This window comes from Mauremys mutica, chromosome 14 (assembly GCF_020497125.1).
Source record: "Mauremys mutica isolate MM-2020 ecotype Southern chromosome 14, ASM2049712v1, whole genome shotgun sequence".
Taxonomy (NCBI): Eukaryota; Metazoa; Chordata; order Testudines; family Geoemydidae; genus Mauremys; species Mauremys mutica.
Window position 1 is genome coordinate 31,100,252 of NC_059085.1, and position 14,021 is coordinate 31,114,272.

The 14,021-nt window shown below is 41.0% G+C and overlaps 1 non-coding gene across 1 annotated transcript; it reads right to left on the reverse strand.

Moving 5' to 3' along the window:
• Positions 1-329: 329 nt before the first annotated feature.
• Positions 330-457, reverse strand: LOC123349681. Its single transcript, XR_006573624.1, has one exon. It is a non-coding gene; the product is annotated as a U6atac minor spliceosomal RNA (small nuclear RNA).
• Between the last annotated feature and the right edge of the window lie 13,564 nt (positions 458-14,021).

A 14,021-nucleotide genomic window follows, 5' to 3' on the forward strand; every position in this document is an offset into this window, starting at 1 on the left:
GTACTTTTTTTTCACTCCTTGACACTGCGGTGGGCCTGGCACTGCACTACCCCTTTGTGGCAGGGGTGGGATGGGGTGTTGGAACCTGGCCACTCCCAAGTTCACATGCTTGCCTTTCTGTGAGTGGCCTAATAGCCTCCCTCCATGCAATCATAGAAATCAAGGTTGGAAGGCACCTCAGGAGGTCATCTAGTCCAACCCCTTGCTCAAAGCAGGACCAATCGCCAGACAGATTTTTACCCTTATTCCCTAAATGGTCCCCTCAAGAATTGAACTCATAACCCTGGGTTTAACAGGCTAATGCTCAAACCACTGAGCTATTCCTCCCTCAAAAAACTTTGTTAGATGCCACGAGATAAGTGGCAATGCCTTAACCATGTGTGTGTTGTAAAGGTCACTAAGACCTCTTCCATCCTGACCAAGGGGAGTGCTAACCTTCTCTCCTTTAATACAACACCTTGGTCGGGGTAGTGTGTCCTAATGGCCAGAGTCCATATAAATCGCTCCCAGCATTGGAACAGTGTGCCCAATGGCCAGAGTTCATATAACTCCTCCCTCACAGGTGGGGTAGTTCAGCCTAGTGGCCAGAGTCTACATAAATCACCCCAAGTGTCAGGGCAGTGAGGCCCAATGGCCAGGGTCCATATAATCACCCCTCTCAGACAGGATAGCATGGCCTAGCGGCCAGAGACCATATGATTCCCATAGTGTGGAAGGGCGGGGGGGGACAACCCGGGCCCACCCTCTCCACCAGGGACCAACCCAGGGCCCTGGTAGAGGCAAGTTCCCCTTGTCACCGGCTCGGCAGGGATCTACCCGAAACACGCCGAGCCTCTGTGTGGCTCTAATGCCGTTTTCCTCTAAAGTTCCCTGGGGTCACTTCCTACCATAACCTCTGGGTTCTCTGATTCGGGGGGCTCCTCTGGTCTGTTTCCCTCCTGTGACGTACTCCATCTGCGCATCAGGGTGCGTCCTGGCTTGGCTGGCTTCCACATCCTGAGCACAGGATATCCCTCCTCGGGAGCTGGCGGCGTGCCTCCTTCCCCCCAGTGGTCAGCCCCTACTGATCAGCTCTGCAGGCTTTTATTCCTGTTCTCCAGTTGGAGCATGTCCAGAAGAGCCTCAGGGGCGTGGCTTCCTCTGCTAGGAAGGAAGGGTTAACCCCTGCAGTACCAGTGCGGGGCCACTCTGCCCTGTGACAGACACATTCACTGTATTTTTTTTTTTATTAATTGCACACATTTTTTAAACTCATAGGAAGTCTGTGGTAGAGCAGGCACATAAACTCAGGTATTCCAAGTGTTAGGTTAGTGCTGCAAGTATTGAACAATCTGTCTCCTTCAGGTACACTTTATAAATTGCTATTCATGGCTTCAAGCATTAGTTTTTCATATTGAAATGTTTCTTCTCATAATCTTGCATTCTTTGCTCATGCAAGTCGTACAGAAGTCAGTACAAGTTTTGCTTCATTAAGGAATACATACCCATGCCAAAAATATACCAGATTTAATTTCCATTGATTTCAGCCTTTTATTTGTCTAAAGAACAGAACAGCAGAAAAGTTTCCAAGACGGCCTCAGTCCTCTTTTGGAGGAACCATCTCAAGGGGAGAAACAGCAATTCAGTTTATAAACCATTTAATCTTTGACTGTTAACAGTGGTGCTATTTTTTTGTGTGTTTAACTTAGAAAGTGAACTGAAACCATCAACTTTCTGCATAGGCCACTGAGCACCTATGAGGCTAATAACTCACTCACTACTGTCCTCAGATAGATACACCTCTGCCCCGATATAACGCTGTCCTCGGGGTGAAACCGCGTTATATCGAACTTGCTTTGATCCACCGGAGTGCGCAGCCCCGCCCCCCCAGAGCACTGTTTTACTGTGTTATATCCTAATTTGTTTTATATCGGGTCACGTTATATTGGGGTAGAGGTGTACTGTGACATGGAGATGCAGAACTCTGAGCCCCATAAATAAATTACACATATTTTGTACAGAAAGCAGCCTCTGTGTCTACACACACACACACACACTTCAATTTAAGGTGAGGGAAAAAAAGAAACTGGGGGGAGGGGAAATCTAAGAAAAAAATACAAGTGTTTGGGGAAGTAACAGGCTGGTACATTCTGAGTGACATCACGCACAGCAACACTGAACTGCACGTCAGAGTGGGGAGAGGTTGAGTGGCCAGGGGCGGCTCTAGCTTTTTTGCCATCCCAAGCACGGCAGGCAGGCTGCCTTTGGTGGCATGCCTGCAGGAGGTTCCCGGTCCCGCAGATTTGGTGGCTTGCCTGCGGGAGGTTCTCCGCCAGTCCTGCAGCTTCAGCGTACCCGCCGCCGAATTGCCACCAAATCCACACGACCGGCGGACCTCCCGCAGGCAAGCCACCGAAGGCTGCCTGACTGCCACCCTTGCAGGGACCGGCAGGGTGCCCCCGGTGGCTTGCCATCCCAAGCATACGCTTGGAGCACTGGTGTCTGGAGCCGCCACTGTGAATGGCTGAGTGAAGTGGAGGAAGAGAACTGAGCTGCTTCAGGGGTAGGGGATGAAGAGAGAGTGCAATATAACTGAGAGGACAGTCAAAAGGGAACAGCCTGGGCCTAGTTGAGATACGCTACAATGGTAATGCCTTGGTAAAATGGGTTGACCCAGAGAGAAGTGCTCTGCTTATAATGCTTATAGTTTAGCCTGAGTGTGAAAGTATAGTGTTTTACATATCATATTAAAAAGATTACATATATTACATTGAAAAGATCCCAATATTTACTTTCATTTACAGTAAAACTACAGCCCATAATGCAATGACAATTGGACAGAAAAGAAATGACAATGGTACTGCTGTTTCTAAACTGATTTGTTTTGATAGAAAACTGTTTACCCTGGCTGGATAATCTTCTTTATGGTCATGTTTGAACTAAAGCCACTAATTTGAAGTGACATAACATTAAGGTCTAATTCAAGCCAGTGCCATTAAAGAGCAGAGCTGGACAATCTGAAAAAAGATTGTTTGACAGAGGTTTACTGATGAGTGACCCTACCTCAGCTCATTTAGGAGAGAAATTGATCTAGTTTAAAAATAAATTGACTTTCACGGCTCTGTATGATACAAACCAAAGAGACTATGTGGTAAATGTGTATTCTGCTGGTGCGCCAGTTTAATCATGCAACTAACTAGTACTGTAAATAATATTTATTTTGTTTATCCTCTTGGATCTGTGCAGTTTCAGCCTTTACCAATATATGTACTTCCATGTAAACTGCTGTGATCCTCAAGCTCCTTGCTAGTACTAGGCCTGTTACCCTGGACACCAAAGAGTCCCGGCATTTTTTCTGGAGACTTATCCCTTAAATCTATTATTTGTAAATAGTAATTTCCTATCAACTGCCTTGGGCTAATTAAACATTTAGAGCAGTAAACATGTTCCCCAAACAGTCGACTTCTTTAGGCCCAGGCAATCTTGACTGTGGCATTTCTTAACTTTTGAGTACTTTACTTTGCAACCTTAATAATGTTCTTTTAACATAGTTTTTGTATCTTTATATAATATATACATTGCTGTTCCTTCTCAAGGGCTGCCCTTCTGTAATCCATCAATTTAAAATCAGTATCTGTACAATCAGAAGGACCAGTCTACACCATTGATTAAACATTTCATCTCTTTTAGCAGCAAACTGCAGTAGAATTTCTTCCTGTGGTCTTCCAGGGTGGGACTGGTATATCAGGAACAGATCTGAGCACCAAAAGAAGTTGTTAATGGGCGGTGGGGTTAGAGTAGATGAATCAACTCCCAAACACAACTAGGATCCCCAGAACTGGAGGCAAGGGGGATAATGAACACTGCCATATGTCTATGCTCACTCTGGTGAATAAGAATATTAGTGCCACCACATGGATTGCTGATGAATAGCAGCATGGTTTGAGTTCTGCAGCAAGATGCAATACGGTTCTTACAGGAAAATACTCATTTTATTGGTATAAATTCTCACCTTCTAAGTGTATCCTAGGCAAAACTGTGCCATTAATTCTAAATGTAATAGTTGAAGGATTAACAGTGGTTTGGAACTGTGGCATGGTAGGAAGTGGTTGGTTGTGACCCAAAGCAACAGATGGGCTCAGACCTAAGTCCTATTTCCAAATATCCCTTTGAAAAAGTTTGAAGATCTCAAATCCAAACAACAGATTTCAACTTTGTAGTGGTCTCTGTCCAAAGCTACATAATAAGTAAAGAATTTAGTGTAAATGTTTAACCACATAAGCCATAACACAGTCCCATATACGCCCTTTTTACCCAGATCACTTGTTTTGCTCTTCTTCCAGTGCACAAACCTCAGACCATTCTCACCTATTGATGCCATTACAACAGAGAATGTATTGAAATACAGCCCAGAAAAATTAAATCAAATGAAACCTTAGTTGCAGAAAGATATGTAAAACTGTAAGTCAGCTCTGATTAAACAGCAGTATGACATACAATTTATTCACATACTAATATGAAACCGTGTGATCTACAGTTTTGATAACTCATCATTTCTCAGGACTTTGTGAATGAAAGCTCTGACATGGGACTCCAGCACTGTGCTTCCTATCCATATCTTGACCCATTGAAAAAGGAATGAATCATCCCTTCTTGCAGCCCTGACTGGCATCGGACTCAAGACTGATAAGGCACCCAATCTTTGGATAAAGATCTATATTCAGATGTATTCCTGTCAGAATAAAAGTAACTGTACTGTCTGCCACTGGAATATATATCCACTTTGCATTCCATATTTATAACTCCCTTTTAACTTTTCAAAGCTGTTGAAGTCTACCTTAGAGGTCAGACTCCCTTGTCATACACAGAAGAAATTTCGGTATTTTTCTTTGAAGAATAAGGCATTGGCTAAGGAAATTAGGTCAACATTCAAAAAAGTTTATTCTATTCCATGGAGATACTAAAATAACACCCCCCATGCTCAAAGGAATGACTATATTATTCTGTCATATTTTACTGGAAGGATATCAGTATGTGGGTGCCGTGTAAGTGCTATGTGCTTGTATTAGAGAAAGAGAATACAGATATGAAAGAAGGCCTAGAAGGTGAATGAGAGTGAACCACAGACCCCATACATGCAATTGCATGTAAATATGTATCTACATGGAGAAACATACAAGGTTTTCTGGAGGTTGGAGAGCTCATAAAGTGCAAAAGTTATAAAACACAGAACATAGAAATACCGCAAACAGAGGCGATAAGGAACAAATCTATGCACAAGAAACATACAGATCACCACAACTACCTTTACAGATCCAGTAACTATCCCAAACACACCCAAGAAATCTGTTAGCTACAGCCAGGCATTCAGCTACTACAGAATATGCTCCACGGAAAAAGTCCAGGATATATACCTTAACTCACTCATAACCACCAAACAAGGACATTTCACCAGAGAATTAGATCACATTGTGGAATGAGCCACCCAAATACCCCATGAGAACCTGCTTCAAAACACGAATAAAACCTCTTCCAACCACATACCCGTAGTGGTACCTACCATCCCACCCTGGAACCCATCCAGGGTATCATCAAACAACTACAATCCATACAGGACCCCATCCTGAAAGAAATCTTTCCTGATCTCCGTCTTCTGGCCTTCGAACAACCCCTCAACCTCTCCAAGCTCACTGTCAGAAGCAAAATCCCCAAAGACCAAGGGTACGTCTACACTTACCTGCCGGTTCGACGCGGAGAGTTCGACTTTTCGGAGTTCGAACTATCGCGTCTGATCTAGACGCGATAGTTCGAACTCCGGAAGCGCCGCGGTCGACTCCGGTACTCCACCTCGGCAAAAGGAGTTGGCGGAGTCGACGGGGGAGCCGCGGAGTTCGACCCCGCCGCGTCTGGACGGGTGAGTTGTTCGAATTAGGGTACTTCGAATTCAGCTACGCTATTCACGTAGCTGAATTTGCGTACCCTAATTCGACCCCCGCCCTTAGTGTAGACCTGCCCCAAGACCCACCAACTCACACCAGCCCCAGACCCTGCCAGAATAACAAATGCAAAACCTGTAGACATATCTCCATGGCCACAATGACTAACACCCCCCGCCCCACACACACACAACACACCTTTCAAGATCCATGGGTCTTACACACAATATATGGTATACTTCATTCAGTGCACTAAATGCCCCAATAACAAGTATGTGGGTGAAATCAGACAATCACCACGCTTTTAAATGAACTCACATAGGAAAATGATAAAAGACAAAGACACTATATCACCTGTGGGTGAACACTTTTGACAAAGTGATCACTCTATATCTGACCTACCAGTTCTCATCCTCCAAGGAAACCTGCACAACACTTTCTAAAGATGAGTCTGGGAGCTTAAATTCATGTCTTTACTAGACACTAAAAATCGTGTTTTAAAAAAAAAAACCCACTGAATTTATGGCTTATTACAACAATCTGTAACCCACTAATACCCCACCCCTTTAGTCCTAATTAGAGGGGAGTTAATGGGCCACTTCACCTTGAATGGTCCCTTAGACTATGTGCTAACTGCTTATGATAAACCATATGTTGAATCTTGTAGTTATCGGTGACACTCTGAGTACCTTTTCCAGACCTGAGGAAGAGCTCTGTGTAGCTCAAAAGCTTGTCTCTCTCACCATCAGGAGTTGGTCCAGTAAAAAGATATTGCCTTGTCCAACTTGTGTCAAGATTACTCATTTATTATACTTTACATAGGGTAATATTATGCATTCAGCAAGATATCATTTCCCACATCTCAGTTTCACCAGGTAGCATATGTTTTATCTCAACCGCAGCTCTGAAGGTCTTCCACAAAATTCGAAGTGTTTATAATAGAATTCCATAACTGTGCTGGCATTCAATTCTGCTGCCTTCATTTCATCTAGATGGTATTGCTTAGAACCATAGAACATAGACCCAGAAAAGAGCACTTTGGTTATGCAGATTTATATCTGAACACACACGTTTAACATCTGCAATATATTTTCTTGAATAAAAAATTTGCTTACAGTCACTTGTCAAAATGTACAAAAATATATAATGTGTGTAATGTAAGTGAATAGGCTTTAGTATTTAGAGTGCCAAAAACAAGAGGAGAAAACTAATTTGTTGGCATTAGCTTTGAAAAGTGCATCTCTAAGTAGTGATTTAAATAATTGCACTAAGAGACTTTTTAGAAAAAATGTTTTGGATGGGGAAATCAGTGATATTTGATATAGCAATTGAAAAGGCAGAATTTAGCAGCAGCAGAATCAGTGTGCATTTATGGTATTGTTGATGGCTTTTGGTGGAGTAGAAGAGTCAGTTAGATGTTCAGAGAAAGCAGTGGCAGTGTTTTCTTATTAAACATGGTGGGGTTGCTGCCTCCAGAAGAAAACACAATTCTTTACAATTATACCAGTATAATTCCAGGTGGACTGTTTTCCCTTCTATTTATGCACTGTCACCAGAAGACCAAGCTGAAGGCCAGTTTATGGCCAAAGAACCACATTCCTGAGATCATCAGTACCACCTTGAATTTTATCACCTCTTGTCCTAACTCCAATACTCATATCATCACTTTAGGTTTTCCTCAATTATAAACAAAACTCCGGTGCAGCAGGTAGCCATGATTTTACCATCTGTAGTCCTTGAGCAAGACAGGGAGGTGGTGGTAGGAACAGCACCACCACCAAGTGCTGAATGGCCCAGAAGGAGTGTATCTGGGTGTCATGACACATTAAGACCCAGCTACCTCTTAATAGCCAGCCAGCTGCTGTTAAGCTGTATAGCAGAGTTCCTGCTTCAGATTCATTAAGTTGTTGGAGGAGCTGCTACGAAGAGTTCTCTCCATGGCTAGCTAAGAAGCATCATACTACTTCTTGTCTCTGAAGGGATAATTTCTCCAGACCTGGAGGCTTTTGCCTTGCACCTCCCCACCAGCACAGCTCTGACTATGCAAAGCAGAATTTGAATTTTTCAAGGATGAATTATTTCATAGTGTTCATTCACACAATGGCTCCTGGTGCTCCCTTTTCACTGGCTAAATAGCAGCTCTGCTGCCACTAAAAACAAGCAAACAAAAATGCAGGCTGGTAGGGTTTAAACCTTACAAATTCAAGACAAGGTGCAATTCAAGCACAAGTATTCTTAGACAATTCATGTTTCTTCCTAACCCTGCTCAGCTGGGAAGCAGACTGAGACTAGTCTATTTAAAATGTGTATTTCTTTCACCAAAGTGAAAGGAATGATTCATTTTCTTATATACATGACTATTACTCCCCCCCCCCCCCCCAAATGAGTCCCAATTTTTCACACTTGCTATTTGGTCACTCAAACTCTGCCCCTGCAGAAGACAAACAGAAAGGCTGTTTCCACTGATTTTTTTCACCCTTCAGAGTGACTGTTCTTAAGAAAGCTTAAGAAACAATTGGCTTACAAATAACATTCACAAGGTACATTTGGGAAAGAGGAACTTGCCTTTTCTTTTCTGTGACCTGGTTTACACTGAAGTATAGATATTATTAACTCTACGTTATTTCATTACATGGCATTTTATTTCATACTGCAGTCACTAAAGAGAGATTATAGACATGAACCTCTTTGATAGGAATTCAAACTTGTATAAAAACCAATTCAGTGTGAGAACATATATGGAAACTTAAGGCTATTTAGTGTATTTTAAGTACAGATCTTATGAAAGGCAACAGTCAACTTAATTAAGAGGAAGTTCTGTTTCTGGGAGACCATAACCAGAATGTGGTATTAAAATAACCAGGTCATTTTAGCTATCAAATATGTTAACAAATGAATTATTAATAATTAAGTAACAGATAATGAACAAATCTGTTTTATATCTATTATATTAAAAAGACCGAATGAACGTATATGTTGATTAAACTGTTTGTCAAAAGTGTTCAGTGAAGTTTTGGGGCTTTTTTTTTTACCAACTACAATCACAAGGAAATGAATATTCACAGAAGCTGGTTAACAGTTTGATTAGATAAGGTGATTCCTGTGCATAAGTCAAATAAATATAAATAAAGATAATATATAGCTTGGTTCAACATTACCTCGGCGAAAGAGCTGTGAAAATTGCTGTGTCAGAACCCGCTGGAGAACAAATGTCCAAAGTGACTGATAATACTTGATGCACAGTACAATGGCAATGTTTACAGAGTGTGAATACTAGGAAACTTCAAAATGGAATTTGTAAAGAGAAGAGACTGTATTGTCAGATGGAAAATAAAGTCAGGCAGCGTTGGCCAAGGAGGTTACTCTACCCTGAACAGAGGGATCAACAGAAGCTTTGTAAAGACTGCAAAGCTGTGAATGTCAAAAGGAAGCTGAGGAAAAAGCCAAGAGAAGGTGTTCATAAGTTAAATAGCTGAAGTTCCAAAACAGAATCAGGATGTTCCAAGACATTACCACATTAAGATTTATGAACTTTGAAGTCTGTAAACACAACCCATATAAATTAGGAGTAGTTAAAAATATAAAACAAGAAAGGTGATGACCTGTTTTATCATCAGTTATGAAAAAGGGAAAAAAGAAGCACAACTTGAAATTTGATTGCACCGCCTCAACCGTTCTTACAATTTGAAGATTCTAATCTTATTTGTCCACGTCAATTTTCTGAAAAGGACAACCAGACAATAAACTGCCCATCAAAACTGAACAAAAAGTTGGCAGTTTCAGCAAATTCTGTCCTGATTTTTTTGGCTTCTGGAAAATCATGAGAGGATCCAACACACATGCAGCAAATTTTCCTAACATATAAGCATAGATACCAAGAAAACAGTTCTCAGCACAATGGTCCATGATAACACAAATAAATAAATAAATACCTAAAGAAAAAAACAACTTTATTCTTATAATAAAATTCTTGTCTAGCTAGTTATTCTTCAAAAATATTTTTTGTACTGAACCAATCTCTATACGCCAAATACCATTCAAAAGTTCATCATCTGTAGATGTCTTTCCCCTCACCCTCCCCTCAGTTGGTCTAATGGTGACCAACTACCGTGATGAAAAACTCATAGATCCCAAAGGAATGGCAACAGATGAGCCTACAACAAATATAAACTGATAATTAACTCTTTCCCGGTTCACAAAATTACCCAGGCCAGTGAACCATTCCAGTGTTCAAAGCCTTAATTTTCTTTTCTACACTGAATGTGTCTCTTGGCAATCCTGTTGGAGTGCAATACAAATGAGGGATGTGATTAACTAATGCCTCAAAGAACATCACAATTTTCAGCAATAGCTATTCTGGGGAAACTGGCTAAATCATTATTTAAGGTCTCACTTAATCTCCTAATCACTTATTCCAATAGCAGGGATGCCTAGATAATGTTTCAGCAAATCTCCAATGGCACGCTCTTCTCATCTAAAACCAAGATCTGTCAGCCAACTGGAGGAGAGCCACACTGAATGTGACACAATTGTAAGATATCCTCATCAAAATTAGAGAACCCAAACACTTCCCTAAAGTTTGAAGTTTATTCAGATATGGAGGCATAATTCAGGCCTATATTTTTTTTAGATTACAGTTCACAATCAACATACCCACCTTAATATTGAAAGTACTGAATAAGTGATAAGTAGACTTCTTTTGGCAGTGAACTAATATTAAAACAGAACATGTCTAAAAATTGGACTGCAGAAACCTACAAATGTACCATATGATGAAATACTGCAAACCTATGCATGGAAAAGGAATAAATGAAATATATTTATCCAGTATTACACCAAGAGAAGTCAGCTGATTGTTACAGAAAGTAGAAAGAAACAGCACTGTGACCTTTGAAGCAAAGTATTTGGCCTTTAATCTTCAAGATTATATGGTGAAAGGTAATTAAGGGAAAAGACAGAAGGAGTCATACTAAACATGACAGATATTGAAGAAGACGTAAACAAACATTTGAGCATGAAGTTTGAGATGTAAGGTTTAACATTTAAAGAATTATCAATAATATCAGAAGTAAAAGGTTTGTCGATGTATCCTCTAAATTGCATCACAGTAATATCAGAAAACTACAGTCTAATAGAAAGCTTTTAAAATCATCATAGTAGTTTGGAAAGTATGCATTTATCAATAAAGAGACTCGGTAGAAAAACAATCTACTGCTCTTGAGATGTGCGATCAAGTAAGTCTTGTCAATAAGGTCAACATTTACTGTTGGAGCAATTAGTATTTAGTTTCAAACTATCAGTTTTCTAAATTAAGACAATTGATGGTCTTCCTGGATGAATCCCATTGAAGAAGAACTGGGTTTATTGATGAAAGAAATTGTCAACATGTTATTCAGGGATTTGCACTGGATGCCTGCTGACTAGCAGGTAGAATGTAAGGTGCTGGTGTTGTTCGATAAAAAACACTATATGGCTGGAGAACTGCCTATTTGAGAGATGGCAGGTAAAATCCTGGTCCTATTGAAGTCTATGGAAGTTTTGTTATTGACTTTCATGGTGCCAGGATTTCACCCAGCATTTCTCCATCAGAAGGATCTCTTGGTTTTGGAATTCAGTTGCCCCTGTTCTTTCTGAAACAACTCAGATTTGTTGACCTTGAAGTCATGCTGCAAGACTCATCCTTTTACTCAGGCTTTTGGAGGCGTGGGCCACAGGGACATGCTGTCCGCCGCTTCCCACAGTTCCCATTGGCCGGGAACAGCAAACAGTGGCCACTGGGAGCTGCAGGCAGCCGTGCAAATGTAAAAAAACTGGTGGCCCGCCAGCAGATTACCCTGACGGGCCACGTGTGGTCTGTGGGCCGCAGGTTGCCCACCACTAAGCTAAAGGTTAGAATAGGCACTTTTCCCTTAGTGTTACATATCTAAATAACACAATAATAAACATAGTAGCCCCGGTAGCATAGAAAAATGCCGAACAGTGATCTCATACCTCTGTGACTCAATGAAAAGTGTTGGCAGAGAACAGCTGAATGAAGTTTCACTCATTGTATGCAGGTGCTCACCAGCAAGAGAAGCCAATATAGAATAACAAAAGGAAATAGAGACAGTATGATAGGCAGTTACACCAGCATAATGGAGATCAGAATCTGACCATGCATCTTCTGTTCATTATCACTCTCAGCAGAGAAGAAGCCGGCAAAATGCCTTTGTGAAATATGCAAAACAAATACAGGTGCAGGTTTTAATAAATAAATGCAAATAAAACTTTGATATGAACCAAATGATTCCCTGATGCGGAGAGTGACAACTTCTGGATGATCATTTGTAAATTGGATATTTCTACCATTTTCTACTCTTCTAGTCAGTGTGGTAATGCAAACTGTAGAGTGTGCTTATTATACGATTTAGTATATTCATTTTTAAAAGGTAAACAAATATTATATATATATATACACACACACACACACACAGCATATAAAAGAAGAGCAATGAGAAGAAAAATAATTAATTACTGTGCTGCAGACTCTCTTTTCCCTAACCGACTGTCACCCTTCCTGCCAACCATAAGTCAATCAACTGTCAAGTGTCATCTTCAGGAGTAGGATGTGCAGCAGTATGATTTCGAGGAATCACCAAGAGATGTTTCACTGAAAGAAAGAGAGTTGTCCACGTCCATTTGAATTATACAATAGTAATTCTCATTAAGAGACTGAGTACTTAGGCCAGACCTCTGCTCCCCCACTTTCAGATTCCATTTAACTGGGGTGTAGGTTGCTGAATGATTCCCTGATGCTGACCTGTGGGTAATCATTTGGCTACTAAAGGAATACAGGTGGTACAATCCGCTGCATGTTATTTAATCCTTATTAGCTCTGCAACAGCTCTTAGTCTTAGAATATTCATTTAGGAGGTGGAAGAGGAGGAATAAAAAGACAGGTGAGGATAAAAAGACACTGGAAGGGTCATTAAAGCTGCAGGGGGGGGGGGGTTAATGGCCTGTTCGAGAAAAATGAATTTATTTATAAGGAAGATTGTCTAGTTCAGATTATGATTCAAAGTATATTTGCCTACTATATTATGCCCCCACTGATGAGTTGTTTAGCCCGTCAGCTCTATAAAAAATTCTACAACCCTTCTAGGTTAACAAAAGTTGAAAACCTTTATCCAGACTCTTCTTCTAGATCACAGCCCTCTGACAGGTGATGTCTAGCAGACTTCTCTCCTCTATTGAGAGAGCCTTAGGGAGGCTCACATGCGTCCTCTTCTTTAAGGGCCAGCCCTGGAACACCCCTCCAACACACCCCGGACTATTTCCTATGAACTGCTACAGTCCCTTAATTATCCTCTGAGGGTGTAGATCTTTCTGGCTTTCTAGATAAAACACTACCCCTTCTTTGGGATACTTTAACTAGGCCTCTGGCTGATATTTTAGACCTTTTCCAGGTGCTTCCAAATTTTCTCCTGGGCACCTTGACTGGAAAGGTTCTGTTTTCTTCAGATCTCTCCCTAAAATTGAGCAAAAATGTGTGATTGTATAAACTCCCTTTCCCAACACACTTTGCTGTGGCCCCTATAACTACCAACAACACATGGTGCTAAGATTCCCAGAATGCCTAGATTTCAGGTTTTTGCCCAAAACAGGACAAAGCTAGACTTGGAACCCAAGATGCCAACATGTCCTGTGTCACACTCACTCCTACAACTTCCCTTCAAATTACAGCACTTATTACAAGCAAAAACCGTGTGAACACAATCAAAGAGGCAAGATAAAATAAATTCACTTTAACATGATAGTCAGAGCTGGTTCAATTATTCACTGCAAATAAATTAGTTTCCAGATTTAGCCCTTTTAGTCATTCATAAATTATCTCTGAACAATGGGAAATGTTCAGGTTGTGAATTTTGATGAATTTAGGTTTTGTTCATGATTGTTCAATGCATGGCTAGTGAGAGAAACAATTTTAGCCCATGGATCCTTTCCAAACTGGCGGCTACAGGCATTTGTGCTGCATGCACAACTGCTCAGCTATCATATGATATTGCTTATGATCCCTGATTGGATGACCTAGCAAGGATTGTAATGGGAAGAAACCCTTTTTTTGGT